This window comes from Ceratotherium simum, chromosome 3 (assembly GCF_057802395.1).
Source record: "Ceratotherium simum simum isolate JZ-2026a chromosome 3, ASM5780239v1, whole genome shotgun sequence".
Taxonomy (NCBI): Eukaryota; Metazoa; Chordata; class Mammalia; order Perissodactyla; family Rhinocerotidae; genus Ceratotherium; species Ceratotherium simum.
The window spans coordinates 424,893-435,440 of NC_141902.1; the positions used below are offsets into that span (position 1 = coordinate 424,893).

A 10,548-nucleotide genomic window follows, 5' to 3' on the forward strand; every position below is an offset into this window, starting at 1 on the left:
CGCGGAGGACCGCCAATCGCGGCCCGAGTCGGGGAGGTGGGGCCACGTCGGGCACGTCGACGCTCAAACAAACTTTATTGTCAGCTTCCCGGTCGTACAGGAACAGACGGCGCCCGGGAAGCGAGGCCGTGTGTGTCTGCCTGCGGGCGCGGCGTGGGGGGCCGTCCCACCCGCGGGTCCGGGCACACGCCCGCGCTCACCGTCGCCTCCTCCTCAGCAGCAGCCCTCTCTGCGGACACGGCCCAGCCTCACCGCGTCCCGGAGCGCCCACCCCTCTGCCCGCGGGCGGCGTCCCTGCTCCCCCCGCGTCTCCGCGGACTCGGCGACCGGCTCTCCCGGGGCGGGTTCTCCCCGTCCGTACCCCGCGCACACGCACGCACCCACACTCACGTGTGCACACAGACACTCACGTTTACACACGCGCACACGCACAGCAGCGGTCCCGCCGCTCGGGCTCGGGAGCCCGTCCCTGACATTTGAACTCGCAGTCTCCAGTGGCTCCCTTGGCCTTCTAGAAGAATCCGAGCTCCTACTGTTTGAGGCCCTTCCTGACCCCGGGGACGGCGGTGGGCGGCAGACCGCCCGTCCCGCGGAGTGGGAGAGGCTGGCGCGGAGGACGGACGACAGACACACAGACGAGGGTGGCTGTGGCCGGGGACGGGGCCTCGTCCGAGGCGAGAGCACGGAAAGGCCGGGGCTGGAGGAGGGGGGACGGGGAAGCCCCCTCGCCGCGCTGCGGGGCTGCTGCGGGTCCGGGGGTCAGCCGCCCTGCACCTGAGGCTGCGCGTCACTCCGTTACAGGGGTTGCACACGTGAGTGAGGGGTCTCCAGGAGGTTTCCGTAGAATAGCAAAAGCGCGCGTGAATGAACACTTCCAGGCGAGTCGGAAAGCGCAGAGTCGTGAGAAGCCCTGTGTGCGGGTCAGAGCGGCCTCGGGGAGGCGCTCCGAGACCCTCCGTGTCTCCAGTGAGAGGCTTACGGAGAAGCGAGGAGACCGCTCCAGGAGCGGCTGGCATCGCACGAAATCTGGGCAAGGCCGCAGCCGTGGTCGCAGAGCGGGGCGTCTGCTGGTTGTCTAAGTAATGGAGTACCAGCCGGAACGTAAGGAGAAAAATGACCCAGTCGGGGAAGCGAAGTAATGAGGGAATGCTTACATGCAATTGCAGATAATGCATTTCTTTCAAAAGTGGGGAAAGGCAGGTCTTAAAATTTGCTTTCTGGAATTGACCCTTTAATCCAGAAACTAAGTTGTTTGCTCCTCATATCGGCTCTCTGTTTCAGGGCCCTAAGTTGTCATCCGCTTGAAACTGTCTTTGGTCACCAGCCCTGGCCACCCCAGGTGGGAAGGTTGGATAGGGGCCCACCAGACTTGAGCAGGGGATAAAGCTAATTTTGGAAAAGAAGTATATAGCAGGTTATGAGCATTCAACCTCTTTTTATTTGAAAACCTTTTTGTCTTTTATTTCTGCATTTGAAGGAGTCTTTTGGCCTATCTTGAATCAAGTGTCCAACAGGAGGTGAATCTCTGTGCACTTCAAGAACAGAAAACCAACTTTTATTATCAGATGACCTGAACTCCAGTTGAATAGTTGATCAGAAGTTTGCTAGGTCATTGCTCCATCTGTTTAATAATTCAGCCTGGTTGTTAAGTGTTCTCTGCGTGCCAGGCTGTCTTCTAGGCGCTCTAGATGCATCTGTGAACTTAGACACAAAAACCAAGCCCTCGGAGAGCTTGCCATCTGGCAGGGGAAGACAGTCTAGTTATAAATAAGTTATTTAGAAGGTATCAATCCTATGGGAAAATGATAAGACGGTCAAGTGACTAAGGAGTGGAGGTGGGGGCAGTGGGAAATGGCGCAGGATGGTCAGGTTGGGCCTCACTGAGAAGGGGAAACGTAGAGCCTTGAAGGAGGTCCGGAGTTAGCCACGTGAGTAAATGGGGAAGACAGTTGTAAGTAGAGCACTCAGTGCAAACGAGAGAGAAGAACGGTTTATATGTTTGTAAATAGTTGAGAAACCAAAAGAACGACGGGGACACGTTCTGAGAACCGTGTCATGAGGTGATTTCATTGTTGTGCAAACATCACAGCGTGTGCTTACACAAACCTAGATGGTACAGCCTGCTCCACACCTAGGCTATACAGTACTAGTCTTATGGGACCACCATTGTATATGTGGTCCATCATTGACAGAAACGTCATGATGTGGCACATAACAGTATTTCATGACATGTGGAAATCATGAAATTCACATTTCCGTGTCCATAAATAAAATGGTATTGGAACACAGCCACACCCATTTGCTTACTGGCTGCTTTGGTGCAAGTTTGAGGACAGATTTGAATAGTTGCCACAGAGACCATATGGCCCACAAAGCCTAAAATATTTGCACAAGTTTATATGGTTTCAGAAATGCAGAGATGGCAATTTCAACATTAGTACCAGGCCAACTTGTGTTCAAGTAAGACAAGTTAGAGATATAGGTTGCTCTTTGAAGGTTGTTTTCACAACTTGCAACATGTTTTAAAGTCTTAGCAGTTTTACCAGGCCCCTCTGTTCAAATTATTCTTCCAAAAGACAGTGAACAGAACAAATTGGTAACACCTAGGAATATCTACAAAAGTCCCTGTTGCAGAGGAAAACAAGTTTGATATACTAATGAATGTTATCAAGTTAACGCCCCGTTAAATCAGACCTTTTCTAACAAGTTGTGAATGCAGAGAGGTCTTTCTTCTTCAGAGGCTCCTGGTGAGAGAACATCTCCTTCATCTCTTTCTGAGACTCTTTGTTCATTATGAAGATTTGCTTTTCTTTTATTGTTTTTTCAAGTTAGGCTCTGGAATTTCATGACTTGGCATGAAAAGGCAGCAGAGCTCAATTTTAATGGTAGAAATGAAATAGGAAGGAGTAGGAATGTTCTCAGTCACACAAGGAGCATGAAGCATTCGCCTTCCTCCTTGACCCTGCAGGGAGAAGCAGACAGTGAAAATGACACAGAGACAATGGAACCACGAGATGGAGAAAGGCGGTTCCTGGGAGTGTCTCTCCAGGGCTGGATCCAGCTCTTCAGATATGTCATGAGCCTATACATTGTTGTTGGTGCTGAGCCAGGGAGGGTTGGGGTTTCGTCACTTAGCGCTGAAACAGCCCTAACACGAGGACGGATTCCAGAGAGAGTTCAAAGAAATGATCCACAGAGGTGGTGGAAGACAGCATGGATGAAAAGGAGATGGAAGGCTTCAGGGTGGCCTCGGGGAAGGCACACGTCAGAGGTCTGGGGAGTGGGTGCAGGCACAGAAACAGGTGAATGGGTAGACATGAACCCCCTGGGAAGATAAACGGTCAAGTTCGGGACCTGCTGAGTTTGAGGTGGTGGTAGATGTAGCCCATGAAGGGAACCAGAACATGACACCCCAAAATATGCCTCTTTGACATAAAAATTATTTTGAGCTGAAGGCAGTTAAGCAGCAGCAAAGCAGAAAAAGCCCCCCCTTTCTTGCCTAAAGTCAGGATGTAAAGTCTCCTTTTACTGGAGACAGACTCTTATCAGCCCAGAGACGACAGAGGAGTCTGCACACAATCCTTGCTCCCCTGCCTTCCTCCCATGTATCTACCTGCCTGCAGGTTGCCGCCCTCGGAAGACTAAAGCCACTCTGTCCTGTCGTTTCTCTGCAATGTATTGTTTTTTGTGGAAGATGCTCTATGGGCTGGGTTCTAAGCCTCCATTTTGAGTTACTTTTGGTTCAGCTTTCTCTGTGTGATGTGCACTGATTGCGTTAATAGACTTTTTCTCTTGTTAATCTCTCTCTCTCTGTTATAGGGTCTCAGCCAAGAACTCAGAAGGGTGGAGGGCAGATTATGTCCCCTCTCCTACAGCCACAGACACTCCTGAGATTCAGGGATGAGCTGGAGCCACTGGTCCGGACTGGAGATGTCAGTTGAGGAGTCGTCAGCATAGAGCTGTAGTTGAGCCATCAGGATGAGCTCTCTGGAAGCCCTGGGAAGAAGAGAGGGCTGAGGACTGCATTGTAGGAAAACTCGGTGTTCATACCAAGTGCAAGGAGGAAGAGTCACAGAAAAGCAACTTTCACTAGAAAAGTGGTTGGAGGGATGCAGAGAACAAGGAATACATCCTCGTGTCCCAAAAGGCCCAGAGGAGAGGGAGGAGAGAGGCAGGGGTGGGGTGGGGCGACAGAGATCAACATTTGGGTGATGTTTCCACTAAAAATTCTAGAAAAGCCACCTCTGAATGCTTGAAAGTGGGGAATGAAGAAGGCAGACATCATACCCTCACAGGTTAACCAGCATACCTTCAAGGTTAGTCTGCTTTCCGGACCTCCTGTGGACACTCCCCCTTCCCTCTCAGTTGTGACCAGAAACCAGGCAAGGAAAGGGTTAATGAAAATCTGATCCATAACTAAACACTGTCAAATGTTTTCCAGACAAGGAGAAAACTAAGTGCGCTGCTTTTCAGAAGCTGATGTCCTGGTTTCTGCAGATGTCACCATTCTACAGTGAAACTGAGATGGACCCCTGCAAACTGCTCCAGCTCTGAGTGTCCAGAAGTTACCTTGGACCTGGTAGGTACCGGGATGCTGCATTGAGCTTGGCGTGTAATGGCCTGCACTGCACCCTGATTGGCCAGTTGTTACACAGCTGTAACACATCTTCTGCACTCTGGAGTATAAAACCTCCACCTGCACTGAGCCAGGGCAGGGGGCACTGCTTTGGGAGCTATCCTGGTGTTTTCCATTGCTTGTGCAAGCAATAAACCTTTTTCTTCACCCACTTCAGCCCTGGTTGTGCTTTTCGGCTCCACGCTCCCCAGGAGACAGACCCACTGAGTTTGGTTACACAGTGGACCCCCGGGCAGATCTGAGGTGTGTCTGAGGCGCCCACAAGCCTGGGCCATCACTTTGTTTGCATTTCTGAGAACGGGTCGTCCTCCAGGATGCCAGGAGTCGGGCAGGGTCCAGGAAGTCAGGTTGCTCAGAGGACCTCTGAGCGTCCTGTAGGGACATCGTCCTGCCCGATGGGCTCCAGCTGCAGGCTTCACTTTGGAGCCAGACTACCCAGGGGCCCTGCCTGCAAACCACAGCCCTGGATCTCAGCCTGCTGTTTACTGAAGCTCTGAATCTCAAGTTCATGTGCCTGATGCACAGTAAGCCAAACACTGAGACATCCGTGCTTGGAGATAGAGAAAGGTTTATTTGAGTTGGCCAAGAGAAGGTGGGAGCAGGGGTTCTCTCAAAATCACCTTAACAAGAGAAGGAGGGTTTTATAGAGCTATGGGTTGTGGCAGGAGGGGTTTCAGAGAAACAAGAGGGTAATCCGTGTTTCTTTCACTGCTGATGAGCCCCTGGGCAATCTGACTTCTGGGTGTCAGGCAGCTGGGGGCTGGTTATCTGGTGGTCCTTGAAGGCATTCTCTTTCTTCTGTAAAACAAGCTCATAAATCCTCATGACCCTTGAGTCACTCCTCAGGTTAAACAGGAAAACAGCAAATTGACAAGATTAACTTCTTTTCATAACAAGGTCGAAAGGTAATCTTATTGACTATCTACAGTAACCCTCAGGTACCTGGCTTCAGTGCAAGCTGTGCGGAAGGTGGGGGACAGTGAACTCCTCCAGATTTGCCCTGATCCCACACTCACTCTCAGAGTGAGGACCTTTTGAAACCAGTAAACAGTTAGCCATTGATGACTTGGTAGCTAGTAACTAAAGTACTGATTTTCAAGTACTGATTATAGCTTTTAGTTGTTCCCCTGCCCATTGTTAATGACATCTCCCTGGATCCTGGGTCACCATGGTAATGGGTGTTTGAGCTGTGTTCAGGAATTAGAACCCCTTGTCCACTTCAGGCCGGTTGAGATCACCAACCTATGAACCAGGCCTGCGCAGGTGCCCGGTAAGTGACCTTTTGGCATCAAGAGGCTGAAAACTCCACCCTCAGATCATGCTAACACCATTTCGTGAACATGTGTCTGGTGAAGAGGCATGAAGTCTGACTATGCCTGCGCGGATCCTCAATTACCTCACCTCTCCTCACCTCCAATCATCTGTCTGCACACTGCAGACCACCTTGCCCTGCTACCCCATAAGTACCCCCAAGCCCCCATTATCAGGGAGGCAGATTTGAGACTCATTCTCTGGTTTCCTCACTTGGCTGCCTTGTGATTAAATCCTCTCTCTGCTGCAATCTCGTCGTCTCAGCGTTTGGCTTTCGAGGCAATGGGGAAAAACGAGCCTGGTTCAGTAACACTTTTAAGTAAAATTCTATTTTGATGCAGGAACACAAGATTCTCTACCTTCTGCTTCAGAGTCTCACAGAACTATTCTGTGCTCAAATGACATGCAAAGTCCCAGGCAGCTCACAATGCATCAGTTTTGGAGGAAGTCAGACCTGGGCAAGGGTGGAGAACATTCATTCATTCATTCTGTCAAGAGACTCTCACATGTTGGGGTATATGGGCTAACTATTTGGGTTCCAACTGATTTGGGTTGAAGTAAAGAAGCCTGACTTATGGCCTATCAAACATACATTGTACATCTGCTTTAACCATTCAAGTAAAGAATGCCCTTGCAAGATGAGAATGTAGACTTCCACTCCTACACCCTATTGGTAACTCCTATTGGTAATGCCCATATTAGTCCCATTCCTGACATCAGGGTCATGTTGACCTGCTAATTTGCAACTAAATACCTCTTTGTAACCTTGAAAATGTATCCTGGGTGTGTTTAACATATGTTCTTTGTTCTAAGAAGATGTAAGACTGTACTGAAAACCATGCTTCTCCAGAACACTTTCTTCCTTTTTGGAAAAGGCCTTCCCGGATTATAATCCTCACCCTGGCTCCAGTAAAACTCAGCTTATTTCTCTTATCTATAGAATGGCTATTGGTTATTTTACCTCGACAATTTGTTCATTCATTCAGCACATATTTGTCTGTTATGTATGATGCTAGACACTTGGGATATAATGATGATAAAGACAGAACTGATCCTCACCTTCCTGGGGTTTACAGCCCAACAGGCAGACAGAAAACAACAGCAACGAGGCAAAGGAGATAGAGATGAACAGAAAGGGGCCTACTTTACATAGGGCAGTCAGAGGAGGCATCTCCGAGGAGGTGACATTCAGGCTGAGTCATAAAATATGAGCTGTTACTGGATGTCCAAATGAGGGAAAGGGCAGAGAAACCAGGGTGAGCACAAAATAACCAATAACCATTCTATAGATGAGAGAGACAAGGTGAGTTTACTTGAGCCAGAGTGAGGATTATAACCCGGGAAAGCCTTAGAAAGCGTTCCGGAGAAGCATGGTTTTCAGTACAGTCTTATATCTTTCTAGAACAAAGAACATTAAACACACCCAGGATACATTTTCATCAAAATTTCAAAGAGGTATTCAGTTGTAAATTAGCAGGTCACCGAGACCCTGATATCAGAAAAGGGACTAATCCGGGCATTACCAATAGGGCATTGCCAATAGGGCATTGCCAATAGGGCGTAGGAGGGGAAGTGTGCGTTCTTATCTTAAGAGAGTGCATTCTTTACTTTAATGGTTAAGCAGACATACAATGTATGTTCGATAGGCCATAAATCAGGCTTTTTAGTTGAAGGCAAATCAGTTTTGAACCCGAATAGTTACCCCATATACCTCAATATGTGAGAATCTCTTGCCAGCCCTTTGGTGGGAAGGGCGAGATGCTGTGGAAGGGAGGGAACACCAGAGTGTTAGGAGGGCAGCGAGCAAGGGGTGGTGGGTGTCAGTGAGGAGGGCGTGACTGTGGGGAAGGGCAGGCGACAAGATTCTCTCCTTGGTCAAACTCTGGCCAGCCCCCTCTGAGCCCTCTCCTCCGCCAGGCCTCAACCTTGGCCTGTAAAGACTTGAAGGACACTAACCTCACCTCTGACAGCTCAGGCGCCTCCCCAGGATGAGCCCGGCCCCACTCAGTGCCAGCCTGGGGACGCTCAAGGCTGCCAGAAAAACTCACCGTTTGTCCAGCCAACACCAGAGGATGGGCCTGAGGATCTCAGTCCCTCAGGGAGGGTAGAGTCCTAACTGACAGCTGCCAGGGGCACACACAGCAGGCCTAAGCCAGGCCTAATTGCCTCTACACTGATGGCCCTCTGCACTTTTTCACTTCCCTGACCACAGGAAGCCCCATCTACCCTGCTCCCTCCTCCCTCATTCGCCCGTTCAGCTCTACAAATCTGGGTTCAGTTTGGTTCACGATGGACTCTTTACCGCTGCAGAAGTTGTTACTGAGCTGTATCTGTCCTTCCCACTGTAACTAGTGCCCAGCTGTGCCTGTGACACGCGTCAGCAGGGCTTGGAGGCCATGGAGAGAAGTCTGGCTTTCTTCTAAGTGCAAGAGAAAGCCATCGACGGCTTTAAACAGGGGTGACAAGCTGTGACTTGGATGTTAAGATCCTCCCGGCTACCGTGTGGAGAGAGTGCTGCCGATAAAGGGGGAGGAGCGGAGGGGCCGGTCGGGAGGCTGCACAGCGGTCAGGTGAGCGGCCACGGGGTTCGTCAGAGCTGTGCACAGCATCTGCATATTCTGAGGTCCACGAGGGGATTGGCCACTGCCAACTGCCCTTTACCCTCTTTTCAGTTGTCCATGTAGGCGACTAGAGTCATCCCTGCGGACCGTCCACCTCACACCTCCCGTTGATCGCTGGCATTGCTGGACGGGCTGGAGAGCCGCATGGATGAATACATCCCCAGCCTGAGAGCACGCCTTGGAAAGAGAGGCGAAGCGGCTGCCCTCAGTCAGGACACATTCCCAGCTCCGCGTTGTGACCCTTAGTTCAGACAGACGTTCCTGTTGTCCAGTGAGGTGCTGGCCCCGAGTCCTGTCCTGGGCTCAGGGGAAGCACAGTAGTTTCACTGTACGCGTTTTCTTTTACAAAGCACCCTGGAAAATGTTGTACTTGTGCTACTACATTGGGGTCTCCTAATAAAGAGGAAAATTTTTGCTTTTTGCACTCATCACCTCTGAACATGTTGTTTCTCCTATTTTTCCTGCCCACTGGGCCTTTCCTACTTCAGCTTCGCAGACGAGGGCGGCAGCCTCCTGGGAGCTGGTGTCCAGTCCCCGTCACTCGGTGCTGGGCACGGGCGTCAGCAGATGCCGAGGACAGGCCGGCTTGTCCCCTCCTCTCTGGCTGTGATCAACCGCTTCCCAATGGTGTTGCCGGAACCGGAGACCTGACCTCGTTGGCCCACTAATGACTGTGCAGGAATAAATAATTTAGAATGTTAACGAGGGTTAGAGTTATTTCCCCAATGAGCCCAACTTTCTGGCAGCTGTGGGCTTCAGAGCTCGGTGAGTTTGTGTCTCTAAAGCTGCTGACACTCTCACACTCTTTCCTCCGTCAGGAAGTATTTGGAATCTGGTTTTCAAAAAAATTATCGATCTGCTCTGATAATGGGCCCCTCTGATGCACCCTGGGAAGTCAAGTCCGTCCCAAGCACGGCTGGAGGGAGTGAAATGACAGTCCACAGGAGGGCACAGTCCTTCAGACAGTCCACAGAACGTCTGCCCTGTACCTCCTGTCCACACTTGGCAGAAGATAAATCACCATTTGTGATATGAGTCAATTACGATCTCTGTTTCTAGGGGTTGCATCTAAATTTGGGGGGCTTACGCAATGCCAAGGGGTGGGTGGCTGGGGGCAGCTCAGTGTCCTCACTGACCCCCAGCATCCCTGGACGTTCTCGTTTCTGTCCAGTCTACGGTTGTTGGTGCACAAGTCGCTGTGTGCCGGCCCCACGCCTGCTGCCGCGCCTCTAGCTCTCTGTGTTGTGCTGCCCTCGGCTGCTAAGGAGCATCTCACCACTCTGCACCATCTCAGTGACGGGAACTCCACTTCCAGGGCCTCTGGGTCCATGGGACCACAGCACTGACCCTCTGCAGTGACTCAGCCCTGTCTGCCTGCATCAAAGGTTGCAAACTGGGGGCCCACGTGTGGCCCTCAGATGTGTTTTGTTTGATCTCTACTAATTACTAAAAAAAATTAAAAATTAGATCCAACACATAACTCAGAAGATTTCACATATTTCAGATCCTCCTCCTATTTCTCTGAGTCCACAAATAGGCTCAAATCACCTTAAGAAAAATCCCCGCAGTATGCCTCAACCTACCACTTTGCGCTGACTTTTCCAGGTCTTGCTCCACATCTAACCCTGTGTGAAGCCAGAGACTGGACAGCCCCTAAACCCCGGCGCTTCTCCAACTGTTCGTGACGAAGAACCAATTTAAAATTTCCCAATCTATCACGGACTGATACTTTTGTAAAATACAATAAAAATATAACACCAGCAAAATGAAATAAAGAAGATACACACAGGGCCGGCCCACTGGTGTAGTGGTGAAGTTCATGCAGTCCGCTTCAGTGGCCTGAGGTTCGTGGGTTCAGATCCCCGGTGTGGACCTATACACACCCATCCAGCCATGCTGTTGTGGCATCCCACCTATAAAGTAGACGAAGATTGGCACAGATGTTAGCTCAGCAAAAAAAAAAAAAAAAAAAAATACAAG

General features: G+C 50.4%; 1 long non-coding RNA gene across 2 annotated transcripts; it reads left to right on the top strand.

Annotated features, from left to right (window-relative positions):
- The first annotated feature begins 50 nt into the window (after positions 1–50).
- LOC147917384 (uncharacterized) lies at positions 51–9,270 on the top strand. Of its 2 annotated transcripts, XR_015549482.1 has the most exons (4): positions 51–4,027; positions 4,234–4,579; positions 8,300–8,517; positions 8,620–9,270. It is a non-coding gene; the product is annotated as an uncharacterized LOC147917384 (long non-coding RNA). The 2 variants fall into 2 exon arrangements; XR_015549483.1 differs by lacking the exons at positions 8,300–8,517; positions 8,620–9,270 and adding an exon at positions 4,794–7,398.
- The last annotated feature ends 1,278 nt before the right edge of the window (positions 9,271–10,548 follow it).